Source organism: Pelecanus crispus, chromosome 9 (genome assembly GCF_030463565.1).
Source record: "Pelecanus crispus isolate bPelCri1 chromosome 9, bPelCri1.pri, whole genome shotgun sequence".
NCBI classification, from domain to species: Eukaryota; Metazoa; Chordata; class Aves; order Pelecaniformes; family Pelecanidae; genus Pelecanus; species Pelecanus crispus.
This window is the reverse complement of record NC_134651.1, coordinates 6,907,580-6,924,939: the sequence shown is the minus strand read 5'-3', so window position 1 is coordinate 6,924,939 and position 17,360 is coordinate 6,907,580. Positions and strand designations below refer to the sequence as shown.

At 42.7% G+C, this 17,360-nt stretch overlaps 1 protein-coding gene across 1 annotated transcript in view; it reads right to left on the bottom strand.

The window, feature by feature from the left end:
* FNDC3B (fibronectin type III domain containing 3B) overlaps positions 1-17,360 on the bottom strand; it is a 170,780-nt gene that overhangs the window by 139,041 nt on the left and 14,379 nt on the right.

Here is a 17,360-nt window from a genome sequence, read left to right as displayed (position 1 = left end):
CTGGCTCATGTACTGACCAAGAAAAAGGCAGATTTACGGTCTTCAGATCCATATAGCACCCTCAGGCGCGGTCAGCCTGTGAAGCCAGGCATCACCCAGCAGGAGCACGGTGCTGGTGCGGGTGCGGGCTGTCTATCGCAGCTTCCACCGCAAGGCTTTAGCCCAAGCCACGTAGCTGAGAACCCCAGTGCCGCGAACAAGCTGCCGTCTCTCCTGCTCCTCAGGACGCAACTGGCTCCTCCCGGCCGGAGAAGGTAATGGACTCAGCTAAAGAGACGCTGGTAGGTGAATAAATAAGGGGGCTGTTACAAAGCATCCTGCCAGCTTTAAGAAAATAGAGCACAAATATGGATGCACACCTTGTTTTTATCTCAATGTGAATGCCAGACAGGATACTTCAAGGTAAGAGGGTTTTGTGAGCATGCTTGCAGACTGAGCCATTAACAATCTAATAGTTTAATGACCTACCAATTAGAGATAAATCCAGTCAGCCTGCATACAATAAACCAATGCCTTATGCTAAGATGAATCCACTAGCAAAGAATTTTTCACAGCTTTTAAAGCCATGGCAACACAGGTAACACTTGGTAAGTGTATTAAAAAGAAAGTGCAAGAAAAAAGAATTCTTATTTTAGCCATCTAAATATGTGGATTCCCTGCGTGAACATACAGTGATTTAAGACAGATATTTATTTCTACTCCAGAAACAAAAGCGAAGCTGAAGATAGACATACATCTTTAGCTCCTTTACCCACTTAAGACATCAGGTTTTATCAACGTCCCCTGTAGCAATAAAGAACACGGCACAAATACTATACTGTACACATCAGTTCACTTTCTGCAAGCCATTTTGTTACAGATATTTTCCTTCTGACAACTCCAGCATTAACAGGATAACAGAGATATGGATGCTTATGGGTTACTTGAACAAGAGCTACAAGACAGCCCTGACGAACCAAGCACCAGATACACGTAATTCTGTAAAGGAAAAGTTTTCACGATTAAATTATGGTCATTAAAGATGCATGCTGATAACCAAGAAGCAGATTTCAAGTATCTTAATTCTTTAACTTATAGAATCAAAAACCTCAAAAGCATTTGTCAGAATTAGATCAATTTGTTCAAAACTTAAGCAGGCTCACTGACAATGCAACTTAACATGACAGCTGTGTGGATGATCTGTTGTCATCTCATCCTTCATAGAACACAGAATCTAAGATCATCAGTCCAACCATCAACCCAACACCACCATGCCCACTAAACCATGTCCCCAAGTGCCACGTCTGCCCGTTTTTTGAACCCCTCCAGGGATGGTGACTCCACCACCTCTCTGGGCAGCCTGTTCCAATGCTTGACTACTCTTTCCGTGAAGAAATTTTTCATAATATCCAATCTAAATCTGATCTTCAACAAAAACACATTTTGGAGAACAACTGAAACATTATCTTGTATCTCGATAAAGCATCAATTCAGGAAGATGACACCAAATACCATTTCACTTTGGTGAAAACTGGCTATTTCAAGTGGCTTTGGAGGCTGTCCAGAAACTACCATGTCTTTAGAAAAAGCCGTACATGGTCATTTGTGCTTGCCTGCAACTCCACCAATCACATGGGTGAAGATGACCATGTAGAAAAAAAAACAAAACCAAGAACATCCCAAAACAAAAAAACCCCACACACCACTCAGTATTATGGCATCTCAGGAATCCTAATTCTAATTATTTGAGTGGATAGAAGAATTTCTGCTTGTTGAACTTCAGCCACAGCACAGCGAAGAGCTCAGAAATGGAAAACACGCCATCTGAAATACCGAGGAGGAAGTTCTCCTACATTAATCGGGCTACTCTCAGTTACAAAGTGGCAAGGCTGACTTTTAGTGTGGAAAAATGCTGCAGGTAGAAAAGTCACAAGTGTTTCCCATAGAATGGGTGCACAAAATACAAAGCATGCCGATCAAGTTGAAAGTAAGTCAGGAAGATCTAGAGCAGGGCGAACTGGCGTTCCTCTGCTGAATTTGAAAGAAGATGTGCCAAGCTCTCCTAAGTCCAAAAGAAGCTGTTATTCTCCTGGTACTTGGACAGAAGAATGAGACAAACCACAGAGAGAGAGACCACCGCTTATGAATGGAAGCATTTCTATCGCTCTGGAATCAGGGAGGAATGTTCTCTTGACGCAGCATCCTTTAGTGAAAGAGCCTCTGAGTCAGGCCGGGGAGGAGCAGGGATTCCATGGACGGCCTCTTTGTGCGCCCCGTACAATTTACTGGCCGGTGATAAGCCTGCTCAATTTTCCTTGAAAATATGTTAAATGGTTCCCAGATAACTCAAAGAAAAGGCACAGTCCTGCCGGTAGTTCTCCACAGGGCCGAAGCGACAGCTGACTGCCTGGCACCTCCTTTGCTCGAGCGCTCCTCGGGCATCTGAAGCTTCCACTTCTTCCTGAGCAGTTCAGCAGATGTTCAGTGTGGTTCACAGCAGAAAGCAGCCTGAGGTAACTTCAAGTATAATGGATGGCTTCTTTACGGGCAGAGTTTCAAAAGCCCCATGTACAAGCATATGCAGAAGAAATAATAAAAAGGATCTGAAAGGCAGGAGGGTCCCAGACCGCTCTTGTGGGGCGCCCGCGTGCTGACGCCCTGCCGCTGGCCAAAACCTGCAGCACACGCACCCAACAAGAGGGGTAAGCAGGTGCTTAAAAGCATACATAAGCTGAACAAAATAATTCAACAAGCGGCTTTCTTGAATTCAAACCTTTGTAACATGCAGCTCGTATTCCTAACTCACATTATTTTCCTACCACGGTGTATAATTAGTGCCTGGGTAAATGGGTTTGTGAGCTAGTGCCACCGAAGTGGCAGTCTCACTCTCCTTTCTTCTTCCTTCTTACCTCATCTGCTCCTGAACTGTGGGACCTGAGACTAAATGGCAGAAAAGCTATTCACTTTTTGTTGTTTTTTTTTTTTAAAAATAGGATCAGTGTTTCCTTCCTGGCCAGGCTATCAGGTCAGGCAAATGCCCGCACCAGGCAAAGGAAACAGTGGGAGATGACGCAAGGGGTGGAGAGGACATCATGAGGTCACGTCTCTCAGCAGCAGCTATCCATCAGGTCAGGTCATTTGTATCCAACCACAACTTTTCCGAAGTCCAAAACAACTGCGTTTTTTATCAGTAAAGGCTTGCTCTCTTCCACTTGTACAAAAAGGACAAGGAAGAGAACCACTTTAGAGCGGCAGAAAACAGAGCGACCATTAAATTGAGCTGAAAGCTGCATGAGTAGCACCACATCCACAATCACAGCAAGGCACAAGAACCATCATCCAGCTTTTGAGACACAATTAAGAGAAAGGTTTGAATGTAGGTTAAAGATGCTGGAAGATCAAGTAATTTGCAGGTAAAATACAAAAGAGCAAGAATCACAGAGAGGCAGAAAGGGCTTAGAGCTTCTTTTGTGCAATGAATCAGCATAGGTGGATGCCAGCAAACCAAATAAAGTGAGATAGGGAATAAAACACTATTTTCACTGTTATCTCTGTCCAGAAATTCAGCACAGGAAAATACAATTAAAATTTTCAAGCATGATGCTCTACAGCCTCTTATCTTTGGAGCAAGCTACTTCAGCCAACAAACAGCTGAAGCTCTCTGAGATTTGGAACACCTAGTTTCCCCCATTTACCCAAAAATAACTTTTTTTAAAAAAAGCAATGATTCACAGCAAGAACTTCACTTACGTGCTCTGAAACTCCTTCTGAAGGGGGCAAATTCAGAGATTTGCGGAGCGCCTGGCCTCCCTGAAGCTGGGCATGGGCTCTCGCCCCACTCAGCCCACAACCGCTCCGGCCACGTTTCAGAGGCACTTCTCACTCGGGAGAAGCATTGGCCGTCTCCAGAGGGAGTCAAAACGTCAGCTCCACACACAGCAACTACAACCGTGTATAAAGAGAGCCACTTTTTACTGAGGGCTGTGGAAAACATGCGGGGAGAGGAACCTCTGCTGCAAAGTGTTGAAAACACGAACAGCTCCGGCAACAGCGACGTGGAAGCGTGCACAGCCTAGAAACAGACCCGTGTTCCTTATCAGCGCCACTGCACGCTGTGAGATTTTAAGGGCTATCTGGTTTGAAAGGCAATTTTTCAGTCTCTAACTGCATTTGTACTTAGAGCAGAATTACTACTGCTTTAATGACTCTCATTACATTTTTAATTATAAAACGTTCCGTTTAAAATTGTCCAGACATTTGCGCAAACTGCATTTAGCAACTCGCTAAACCCGGGCAGGTAAGACTAACCGCTACATCTGCCTGGCACATCCATCTTGAAGTAAAAATAAAGCAAGACAACTAACGCTCCAAATCGGATACTCAAAATGGTCCTTGCAATATACCTCCTAAAATGAGGAAACCAGGGCTTTAAAAAGCTGCGGGCAGAGGAGACACAGTAGTATTGAAGGAATATTGCAACTACACAGCTTGGGGTTAGAAAATAGCTATAGTTCTATTTCTAGCATAGCAGCTGGCTCAAATAACTGCCTAATTCACTTAACCCATTTTGTGCACAAGCTTTTTTGGCTATATATAGAAATAACTATGCGAATGAGCAGCAGTTGGTAAATGCCAGATAGCAGCCTGTAAACTTCTCTTTCTTTCCTTTTGTGTAGATTATGTAATACAAAACGGAGCAAATTTGATGCTCAGGTATCTGGGATGGCCTTAAAGATGAAATTCAGTCTAATTCATTTAATTTGCTGTGCTTGTCAACAAAACAATTTTAGTCTTAGATTTACCCTGAGGACAATGTAAGCTTATGCTATTTGAACATATAAAAGGCCATAGTTCAAATAAAGACAAGGCATCAATAAATAAACTGCAAAGCCTTTGAACACACCCCGCCTTTCTGAAGAGTTAAGCCCCACTTGCAGAGGAACTGTTGAAGTGGAGAGGAGGAGAAAAATTCAACTTATGACAGCAGAACTGAGACTTTAGAGGGGGTTTTGTTTTATTATTTTGTGGTTTGGGGTTTTTTTGCCCTCAATCTTTTTTTTTTTTCCTCCTTTAAACACATGGCTTACACTAAAACACACTCAGGATGCTTCCATATGTTCTACGGGACAAATATTTCTGCTTGATTGGAACTACTGTAACACTATTAGCATTTACAGCCATAATCATTATGTCTACCACTTCCACATGCCTCACCACAACAAGTTCTTTCAATTTAGTATCTTACCATGTTCTGAGAGACAACTAAGTTCCCAAAGACAATTTTCAAGTTAAGAGTTTGATCAAAAGTTCTGTCATTGCTTATGTGCTCACCAAAAGCAGCCCACTGCAATAAGACCCAGCAGAGTATGAAGTTTCTCAGTCTACCCTTCTGGTCATAAACAAAAAACCCAAACTCGTTTGCACAGCGTAACCACCCGCACACAAACACTCACAACCTCAGTTTAGAGAGATTACTCTCGAGAGTAATCTAGATTGGGTAATAGGAAAAATTAGATTGGAAAAATTAGATAGGAATTAGATAGGAAAAATTTCTTCACAGGAGTAGTCAAGCACTGGAACAGGCTGCCCAGAGAGGCGGTGGAGTCCCCATCCCTGGAGGGGTTCAAAAAACGGGCAGAGGTGGCACTTCGGGACATTGTTTAGTGGGCATGGGGGTGTTGGGTTGACGGTTGGACTGATGATCTTAGAGGTCCTTTCCAACCTTAATGATTCCTAGTTTTTACTTTCATTAAAAAATAATCCAGCCACCAAGCCAGGAACCATGAAATTATTACTCTCCCCTTAATTGCTTTAGTGGTGGACTTGGTAGTGTAGGTTAATGGTTGGACTGGATGATCTTAAAGGTCTTTTCCAATCGAAACGATTCTATGATTCTATGATTCTCTCTGAAGTGTTTATCATTGCAACCAGCTTCAAAATAGCATCAGATTAGGTATTTAGCACAGTCTTTACAAGCAGCATCATAAAGTAGGGGCTACATCTGGAAACTGCAGCTAGCATTGCACTACCAGCTAAGTAACAAGACAGACGGTTACGTCAGGTTCATTTCAATGCGATCTTAATTAGCATATTAATTAATTCAGCAGTTAAAACCATTTGAAGGAAACGTATCAAATACCCTATATGCAGGAAGGGGAGAACCCCTTTACATAGTAACTGTAGCCTCCCCAAAAGCATTTTGCAAGCCAAGACTCCTTGGCTGGGAAACTCTCAGGAAAACATTCAATTCCTGTACTAAATAATGTCACTGCCGAACAAGGGGCACCGGCTCGCTAAGGAGCCTGCTAGCCAGGCTGCATGCTGCGCAGACCTTTTGTAAGAAGCAAATTGCAATAAAACTCAAAGTGAACTCTAGTACCCTGGCAGAGCAGACAGTTTCTAGAAACGCAGGTAATAAAAAAGGAAGATACTGAATATCCCTTACATGTATTCTGGGGTGGGTGAACTTTTACAAAGACATGAAAACTTTTAAATACGAGAAGGAATAGCCACGTAATATTTTCTGCAGGCTCCAGGCAGTTCCAATGGGCACGTTGATACACGCGATGTGCTCAGAAATGCAGAAAGTGTCTTTAAAAAAAAAAAAAAGTACAGAGTGAAAATAAATAGAAAAAAAGGATCAAAAGAATCGGACAGTAGAGTTTCCTACTGCTTTCCAAGTACACCGATATATATGGAAGCTGTGGGCGTGCTCCAGCACAGCCTCCCAGCTTGAGCGGGGCAGGGAAGTATCTCTGCAGCCCCTCCGATGGGCAAAGCCCATTCCGACACACAGTTATTCGAGCAGCTCATAAGAACACAGAATATCCCAAAAGAGAACTTCAGGAGAATCTTAATTAAATAATTGATTATTCTTAATGTTTAAAAAAAAAAAAAATATGTGCACATACACTTCCATGTGACGAGCTCCCAAGGGAAAATTTTGTAAAATAAGCGTAAAGTGTTTATTTAACTCAGAGAAGCAATTAAACCATTAAGAAGAGCTCAAAGTAGGCATTATGCTGATTACCCCTTAATTGCATGCATTCACAGCAGTGACATAGAAACTGCAACAATAACAACTATGTTACATAGTAATTTTTTTCTGACCTGGGCACATTTTACCACAAATCCATCAGCAATATATATTCAACAAAAAGCTAATTTAAGAGTGTCGGTCCATAACTGCCCAAGTTTTTCCCTACCAGAATGGAGATATCTAGGATTACTGCTCCTAAGACCAATTTAAACATGCTTAAGCTTACTTAGATACAAATAGATGAAGCTTTATCTACTTTTCGTGACGTACTATGTAATGTTAATGAGAGTCTAATTGCAATACTCATCTACTCTCTCCATCTGCCCTAATTGCAGCCACTTGTCAACGTGGCAGCATCTGACGGTGTCCCCTGCACTGTCCTCTCCTACGCCGGGGCTGTTCCAACCTCCAAGCTATCGCAGGACGGAGCGCGGAGGCTCCCGCCCGCTCTTGAGGCAGCGCTGGCAGCCATGGGTAGGCAAACTGCAACCCGAGGAGCTCCTTCAGCAGAACCGCACTTGGCAATCTGAATGGTTAAGAAACACCACTGAGAAGTCCCAAACCTTGCATTTTCCTTAGCTTGCAGAGGGGGCTTCCAGCTGCACTCACCACATACGAACACGGTCTGCAAAATTACACCGCGACCGCAAGCGAGTAGCTGAAATGCAGGAGTTTGAACACTCTTTCCAGCCAACAGCAGTTGCATCTCCCGCATCCCACGACAGAGGTAAACAAAGTAATTTTATAATCCCCTTGGCAGCGGCGGCAGAAGGCACTGCCGACAGGAACACGCTCTGCTCCAACCGCGCTGGAAGAGGAAAGCAGCTGCCAAAGCACCTAGTCGCCAAGAAAATTACAATATGATAGTCTTAATTATACTAATTGCATTCCCTGGTATTGAGGCAGGATTAATATAGTATTTCTTATGCTGGATTTCATAAACACAATCGGTTTCAGCTTAACTCTTCGTAATTGTATTTCATAGTTCTTGCAAACAATTAGCCACCAATTACATTCATTCAGTTTTGCAGATGACTGATAAACACCCCAAATATCAGAATCCTCCCCCAAGGGAGGCAAATTACTTCTAACTTGTTAAGTAATCTTAATGAACCCTCAGTGAAAATCCTGCAAGCAAATCACCCAACAGCACTTGCTTGCCACTTCCGTGCTGTTACCAAAGACCAGAAATCTTCCACCATGAGGAGAGCCATGCTTGGACCAGCTTTGGAGAGCTGAGTAACAGTCTTAAGGTGATGAAATGACCATATATAAATGATTTTTTTTAAAAAAAAAAAAAAATATATAATTAATTTATGATCCATCACTTATAAAATAGTTTATGATCTATCATATACAAAATCATTTAAATATATATATATATAAAAATAAACACACACACAGACATACTCACACACAAATACTCGTTTTAGAAATAGCAAAGTGTTTGAGCTAATCTAAGTCTCGAGGCAACAGGACAGCCCTTATTAGGTTCTCACTCCCACCCTACTCGCCGTAGCCCCATCACCACACTCAAAGGCTCTGGCTCACACAATTGAGAATGACGGGCATTGTGTTTCAGTCCCCTCTCCAGGCACAGCTCCAACATCCAAAACAATTCAGCTAGAAATGTTCAAACCCGTTCGGAGGAGATAATGTCATCTCCTGAGATAAAAATAGTATTTTATACTGTTAGGCCAAGGTCATCTGTAGTGACCAAGCCAAGATGGCATTTGAAGAGACTGACCCTTAGCAGAGGCAGGCGTGATAATCAAAAGCACACGAGTTTCTAGGAATTTTAGGCCGGATTTTTATAATACACAGTTTAGCCTCATTTAACATGTCCATCACTTAAAAGGTGACATTCGGATAAACAGGCCACATGGTTACTTACGCAACTTTGCCTGAAAGCTGTATGGACACAAAAACAAGCCTTTTGAGTTAAAATAAAATGAAGACTCTTGCTTGGCCAGCACTGGCAATAGCAAAGCCTTCGCATACCATAACAACAGGACTATATTTTGCTGACAAAGCCTTACACCAGGGTTTCTGCACAGGTTACTTGGCTTCCTTCTTCCATACCTGCGCAGTCACGAGCCCTTCACTTGCTAGGAGACAAAAAAAATAAGCCTTGCTGATGAATAACTTGCAATACTTCACACGCACACTGAGTTAACATGTTTCTGTGCTACTAAATATTTTTAAAACCTCCTATAGAGGATATTGTCAGAGAATTAACAGCAACTCAGAGCGGAAGGCGGAAGTTGTAAGCAATAATCAAACACAGCTTATAAACACAGCACTTGCAGAACCCTGCAGCTTTACGTTATAACACACAGGGGGTACATTAATAAGAAAATAAATTGCACAAATTATGACAGAATTTGGTCTTGTGCTGAACATTGAAAAAAACCAAACAAAAAACCCACTCATCTCCAGGAGTAGCTTGATTTTTAAGTAGTAGTTGATGGTCTCTGACCCATAAAGAAAGGAATAATTAAAATTAAGTTTCGCAGTGTTTAAGTGAGTTAACCACAGTATAGGTTCATTTGTTTGATTATATTGGCCTTAAATACTTTAGAATACAATTTCAGATTCTAGATGACTTTTTAGATAACTGTTGCTGATACTACTGGATGGCAGTCTACAGCCTTCGAGGTTGTCCAGTTATGCAACTTCAAACTGGATAATGTGGTTGAGTGGGCTTTTTTCTTTCCTTTTTGTTTTGAAGCCAGTGACGCCTTCGTTACAAAGCTGACTCAGCATTTTGTTCCTATTAAGAACATTTATTCTTCATACCTCTATCAATGAAAATCTTCACGATACTGCAAATTGATGTCTATTGATGTACAGATCTATTGATGTCACAGGCACAGAACCCACCATACTGCAGTGACTACAAGAAAACGCTGGTGCAGAAGGAACAAACAAGACTCTTAAGGATGTGATCACACGTACTATATCTAAATATAGAAGAGGTCAAGACTTTCAGAGAGTGAAAGCTACCCAGCCCAAGAAATCTGACAACAGCAGAATCAGCAGCTGATTCAGATACAGCTTCCAACAACCACTACAGATTTCTTTTTTATGGTGGGAATGAATAGAATTTAAAATTCAGCAAAACCAACAAACAATCCAATTTACATTCTTTACCATCAAGACATTTAAAGTCAATTCACTATTATTACTTACCCAAATTGAGGCTTTTTTAAATCAGAAATAAGAAGCATAACAACAATAAAAACCTGTAATGACTGTAAGAGACAACGTGCTTCATCCACATCCCCAAGCCACGTCTACCTCAGTTCACAATTAATTGACAGACAATCTGCCTTGCTGCCACAGAAATGAACACAGCATATCTTCGGCCTCCCTCAGGGAGGGAGCTTCATCTGCAGCTCCCTAAATGAAGTTCCAGGTACAAGTATTTGGAAATTGCTACCAAGCTTCTTTCCATCCCCCCCTTCATCCCTCAAATGGGCAACTCAAAAAAAGTCTGCATTTAAGGTCTGCTGCTTAACGTCTGTTTTCCTGGGTTAACAGTCTGACTGCACAGAAGGAAATGCCCGCCTTAGCCTTTTTATAAATATCATCAAAAATATTCACTAGGCCAGTTTCAGGCAGTCACAACAGAGCATATGTAGTTAATAAAAGTTATAAAACTGGCAGAACCTGCTCAGTGCAGAATATTTCTTTCCTGCAAGGAAATAGTTCTTGATACACTAAAATACAGCGAGCATCTCGTTGGAGGCAGGAGGAGCAGTGTTCCGTACAGCAGAATGGCTTCCCAGCCTCGCACGCGTGTGCACGCAGACCTCATTTGCCAAATACACACCTTGAGTCCTTACAAGGCAGCAGAATCTGGGAAACACCATGATCAAACAGAGATGATGTCTTCACTGGAAAGTCTGAACTGAAGAACAGGTTAAACACAATGGATTTATACTGCTCCAGCTTGAGGTCCCTCCACGAAGCGATCTGAGGTTGTTAAGTCTATTCATACGGACAGCCAGCAACGCGACGCACACACTTTGCAGAAGGCGCCCGTGGCAGAACTGAGCTGGAAGGTTAACTGTTCCTGTCATTTGGATAATATATTCTATTTAAATGAAGGCTAATGCCAATTGCCACAACAGTTACTTCTGGTTTTGGCAAGAGGAACAGGCAGGACTTCAATTACCAGAATTCACTTTGCAGCCTCTTAAGAGGAACGTCCCACTGCATGTCACACCAACACACGAGCTGCCAGAGCTGCTACCCGAGACAAATCTCACACTTTAACAAAGCCAGGACACCTGTACATTTGTCATCTTTCTTGGTGTCCTACTCCCTACTTCTTTGTATTTTTTTCCTCTCCAGGAGACTGAAAAACTGGCTACGACATTTCCGATAAAATCATACAGAGGGCTATTCCTGGCTCTAACAGCTCTTGCTAGCTTTGTTTTGTAAATGCTAACTGTTACTTCACACTGCAAATTGTACTGCACCATGAAGAGTTTTCATTGCATTTGCAAAACAAACATGAACCAAAATCAAAGAGGGTAAAGAATAAAAAGTATAGGAAACCAAACATTTGCCTGCGAGGAGGAGTAATGAAATTTAATAAGGCTGACGGAATAATTTCTTGACTCTTCTGGCCAATAAATATAATTGCTTCAGATTAAGAAAGCTGAATATAATTGCTTTACTGACTTAGAACTATGGCGGCACTAATACACTTTAAAAAGGCTAAAAGCACTGACTAATATGTTCGCAATGTTTATAGTCCGAGTAGACTGGGTAAAGAATGTGGATCTTGGATTTTAAAATCCTGACACCATTGATTGGAACGTGCTGGGCCCACACTTGCAGGGTTATTTGCATTTGAGCAGGACCAACACTGACAACTCAAGCATTCCTGCAGATACCGACACACTCAGGTTCTCTGTGTTTTGGGGAGAGATCCATAGATATTGGGAGACATTTAAAAATTGGTAGCATGCTGGTATGAGACACTGCCTTTCCAAGTGCCCTTCAAATTAGTCTGAATGTACCACACTTGCCGATCCTTTCAGACATATATATATACACACACGCGCGCAAGTAAAATAAGGACAGACACAAACCCCAAATACAAGTCCTGCATATTCACAAAACCAAAAAAAGTTTGAAATTATAGCCCAAACCATATGTTCTAACATTTGTCTAAAGTCTGCTGTCCTAATTCTAGAGATAAATGCATTTCCCAGCAGCAGATCCTTAGGTATTCAAAAAAAATAAGAAAAAAAAAAAAAAAATCTTCATTTTACCAAAGGACAAACTTCATTAACTACTTCTCTGCTCATTTACGTGTTATTCCGCTGTGGAGCGGGACGTTTCGTCTTTCTATACTTGCAGACTGGAACAGTTGGAATCTTAATTCATTTCTCATCCTGCTGATGATTCATCCCCTGCCCCTCTCCGCCGCCGAAGCTCCTCTGCTGGGAGGCCACGTCAGCAGGACGCGGCGCCGGCTGCCAGGTCACATCCCGGGCTGGCTGGAGCGGAGGCATGCCGCAGCGCGGGCAGCACGGCCCTGCTTCCCCAGGGAAGAGGCTGCAGGGTCAGGAAAGGCTACGGCTATCCCTCCGAGCGTATCTGGATGCAGACCGCTACCAAGGCTTTTACAAACTGCTTCGGCTTTCCACATTTCGAAGTTTTTCAGAAGTATTTCCCGTTTCAGCGGTACTTCTCTCCCTTTCTCGCCTCACAGTGTGCACTGTAAAACATTCAAACTTTAGGCTTTGGAAAGATTAAGCCAAATCAAAGTTCACTTATGTGTCAAGTTCCTTCTTTTTTCTTTTGGCTTGTATCAGGGGAGTTATATTAAATAACAGCTACTAACTCACTATATCTTAATCAAAAGGGATTTTTAAAGGACTAGATATTCTATACAGTGAATCTACTAGTGCAGGTGCAGCTCACTCAAGATTTAGTCTGCACGCATGCAAAAAAAAATTTCCATTATTATTCTTAGCATTATCAGATTTAAAACGGAGAAGCTAAGATTATTCACACAGTAAACAAAGCATCCCATTGTTTACTTTTGGCTTCTTACATGGGTTCCTATACTTTATTGTAGTGTGCTAAAACCAAAACCTATGAGATGAAAGGAGAATGGTGCTACGATCTCCCTGACAGTAACAAGGGAAAAATCTACTCCTGAGTCAGCACCCCTTTGCTCTCTCTTCTCAGATGATTTCAACACAAGTTTCACAAAGGCATTGAAACGTGAAAGTTATTTCTTTCATGTGGGAGGAATAAATGATGCACAATCAGGGCTTCAGTTTTCTAAGGTGACCAAACATAAAAGGCCAAAAGGATCTGTATCTGAAATACAAGTAGAGGCACGAAAAATAACACAGAGGATAAAAGTCTCCGCGGCAAATTCTGGTATTTTCTGGTCAATAATGCAGCAACAATAAGAAAAAAAGCAGAAACTACTAAACCAACAATATCCGTTATGATTATATGGTTAGGTATTAAGAACTGGTGGTTTGTAGCTATACCTTTGAAAAACTCTGGAATGCCCCATGGATAATATCCGAACAGGAAGGACATGACTGAACCCCGCTCTGGGGACGTGCCGGTGCTACAGAGCTGAGCTTGCCAACACACCGACGTGAGCAAAGCTAGAAGATGGGTGGCAATACCTCTAAAGGATGACGCTGACTCTTTTGGTGGAAGAAACCAGTATTTTGGCCAATACAGCAAAGGTTGGTTAGATCGGAATTACAAACAGCAACACAGGATTCTTCCAGATTATAGCCCTCCACCCCAGTTTTGCTCTGGAGGACGCTTGTGCAGATAATCCCTCATTTGTCCATTAATAGAAAGAACATTAATAAATCAAAAAACTTATTTAAGTGTGTTGATATACCAATAAGGCCAAAGGGTATTGGAAGCTGACTTTTCCATCAAATCTTACATTTAAACACCAGATACCACGAGTCAAATAAGACTATGTAAATGAGCAGTAAGAATTTTGTTTTAAGAGATATTTGGCTGAAAAGGGCCCTCACTGTAGCAGATAAAGAAATTGAGCAAAATTTAATAAACAAAACTTGAACAAAATCTATTTACACCAAAAGAAGGGCTGTATTTTAAAGCACCACCGCACACAGACCGTTTTGCTCCAAACCCTAATGACCAAAGCAATCCGAACTGAAGCTGCACTTCCTACAGACAGCTTTCCGTGCCGCGTAACCAGTCTGCACACCCGCACGCAGGCAGAAATGAGCCGAAACACTTTGGAAAAAAGAGGCGGAAACAAAACCAGAGCTCACCCTGCATCTCCCCCCTCCCTTCTCCGGCACGGCCAGAGCATGCCCGCCCCGTCCCACTCCCACGCGCTCCGGCAGACGGGCCTCCAGGCCCATCCCAGGAGAGCTCCTGGCCTCCGGGGCACTCAGCGGCCATCACACAGCAGACGCGCTCAAGGGGACACTGCCTCTTCCCGCTTTGCGGAATGCTACGTTCGATGCAACGCTTCGCAGCCTATTTTGAAAACGGTCACGAATTAATTTCTTTAAGCTTAACCCGGGACCAAGTCCTGAGAATCCGGCAGCAGGTACTGCGGGAAGAGCGTAGGCGCTGCACCAGCCCGCAGCCCCCGGCTCCCACCAGCGCTCAGGCAGCGGCTGCTCTCGAGCGCCCAGCGCAACTTCCCCCCCACATTTCATGAGCTGCCCTTTGATTAGACGTGTGTTTCCAGCCTTCCGGAAACCTCTCCAAAGCAACATCGTTTTGGGCGCTGCTACGCTGCTAAGGGAGACCTTATCGCTCTCTACAACTCCCTGAAAGGAGGGTGTAGTGAGGGGGGTGTTGGTCTCTTCTCCCAAGTAGTTAGCGATAGGACGAGAGGAAATGGGCTCAAGCTGTGCCAGGGGAGGTTTAGGTTGGATATTAGGAAAAATTTCTTCACGGAAAGAGTGGTCAAGCATTGGAACAGGCTGCCCAGAGAGGCGGTGGAGTCACCATCCCTGGAAGCGTTCAACAAATGGGTAGATGTGGCACTTTGGGACATGGTTTAGTGGGCATGGTGGTGTTGGGTTGATGGTTGGACTGATGATCTTAGAGGGCCTTTCCAACCTTAATGATTCCTAGTTTTCCTTTCATTAAAAAATAATCCAGCCACCAAGCCAGGAACCATGAAATTATTACTCTCCCCTTAATTGGTTTAGTGGTGGACTTGGTAGTGTTAGGTTAATGGTTGGGCTGGATGATCTTAAAGGTCTTTTCCAACCTAAACGATTCCATGATCCTATACTATTTCATCTCAGACTGACAGCGAGCCAGGCGCCCTGCTGAGCAGCCCATCATCGGCCTCTGCGCCTGCAGAGCGACGCTCTCAGCGGCCGAGGCAACAGGTAAGCTCGCAGCATTGTAAAAACAGCCAGCTACCTGAACCTATATTTTTTTGTTCCATCTCCTCAGGCTTCCTTCATCCCCAACTTCTGATCCGACATCCACCAGTTCCCTCGCATGTGCCCTTCGCGACTCTCGTCCCGGCGCCTCCGTCCCCACCCAGTAACACGCCGCAGTTATCACTCGCTTGCTTACACCATGTCCCATCTATTTTCAACTCTTTCCTTCCCTCCAAGAAACTGACTCACTTCCTCATTTCCAATCTCATGCTAAAAGGAAAAAAAAAAACAAAAAAAACCAAAAAAACCAACACCCCAAAAACCACACAACATACTTTTTTTGGTTTGCTTCGACTAGACTGAACAGCCTTATTTCACTGACACACACACTCTTCCTACATAAATCTACAGCTATTTAGCCTTTAATATCACCCATTCCTTTGCATCACCACACCAAACCACACCCACCCACCAAATTAAGGGAATAATAATTCCAGGAAATCTTTCATTTGAGAAACCACTGCTAGATTTTTAGCATACTTCTGGCCTTTCTCTTGACTTACTTGCTTTTAGAGCCACAGAAAAAGCAGCACTGAAATTTAATTCATGCAATCTTTGTTTTATAAGGTAAGAACAAGCAAGGGCCCTGTAGTGCTTCAAGTTCAGTGCCAACGGCAAAACACTTGAAAATATCACTTGAAACAAGTATCAGTATTAGTAAGCCGTGTATGTTTATTATCCTATTTTCGTGTCAAAATGTAACCAGCCAAAGGCAATTTAGGTTCTTGTCTACTACACAGATATTCACGCTTAAACGTAGCTACAACCCCTCCATGCCATTGTACATCTGTATCTCATACTTGAAAAACAAAAGCCCATTTAATGCAGAGCCTTGTTCACCTGTGCAATGCTAGAATTAAAGCATAATTTCTTTTCATTAGCATATTTATTTTCTTTGCACACAAATTTTGTGCTTCACTATGCCAAACCTAGTGCTGTGATGCTCAACAAAGACTAGAGAGAAGTTTCAAGAGGGTATTTTCAACAGCATGGGCTCAACAGAACACACCCAGGAATTTCCATTTTTAGCACACCAGGTGCTTTTCTGCTACCTGTTCTTTCTTCTAGCTTTGTTACAGGCTTTTCACATGCGACGCATACATACAGAAAATGACAGAACAGAAAACTCAGTCTGGTTTGCTTGCAGCAGAAAATGAGACCCGCCTTGGGTATCATTTAGATGGATGGCAACAGAAAGTACATGCAGCAATAACTGAGCAATTCTGTGTGATCAATGGAGAGAAGCGGTACACACTCTGCATCAAGGTCCCTGTGCGTATGTTTTTTCAACATGTGGGTGACAAGCAAGTTCAAGTGGTACCAGAATAATCATTTTGTCCTTATTATTCATACCACAGTGCACACGATGGCTTGGCATTATTGCCTTCCAGGATGAAAAAGCACTGAACAGATTCTTGGGTTCGGGTTCACTGCCCCAAACTATGCACCAACTGCTGTATTTTTAAGTAATTTAGTATATGATATGGTTCTCACGCAGCGATAGGAGTTCCTAGCAAAGATCTTAAGATATTGGCTAAAACCACCAGTCTTCAATCAGTCACTAGGGAAAGGGGAATTTCCTGAACATGTCAGATTCACACGGAATCTATTTATTCTGAAATTCAGAAAGCAGAATCATTTTTTTTTCAAATACAGGGGAGTGGTTTAGGTTCCATTCTGCAGTCAATCAGATCCATGTTGTCCCCCTCTTCCATATTTCATTTAGTGTGGTTACCCCAAAGCAGTAACTAGAAGCAATCTTTCATATAAAGGAAATAGAAGGTCTACAGTTACAGCTGAGCAAAGAAATGGGTGAGGCTATGCCTTGCCCTTGTCCTTTCCTTGCAGAGCTAGCGACAGTCAAGTCCTGAGTTTGTGAAAAATTAAGTGGAAAAATG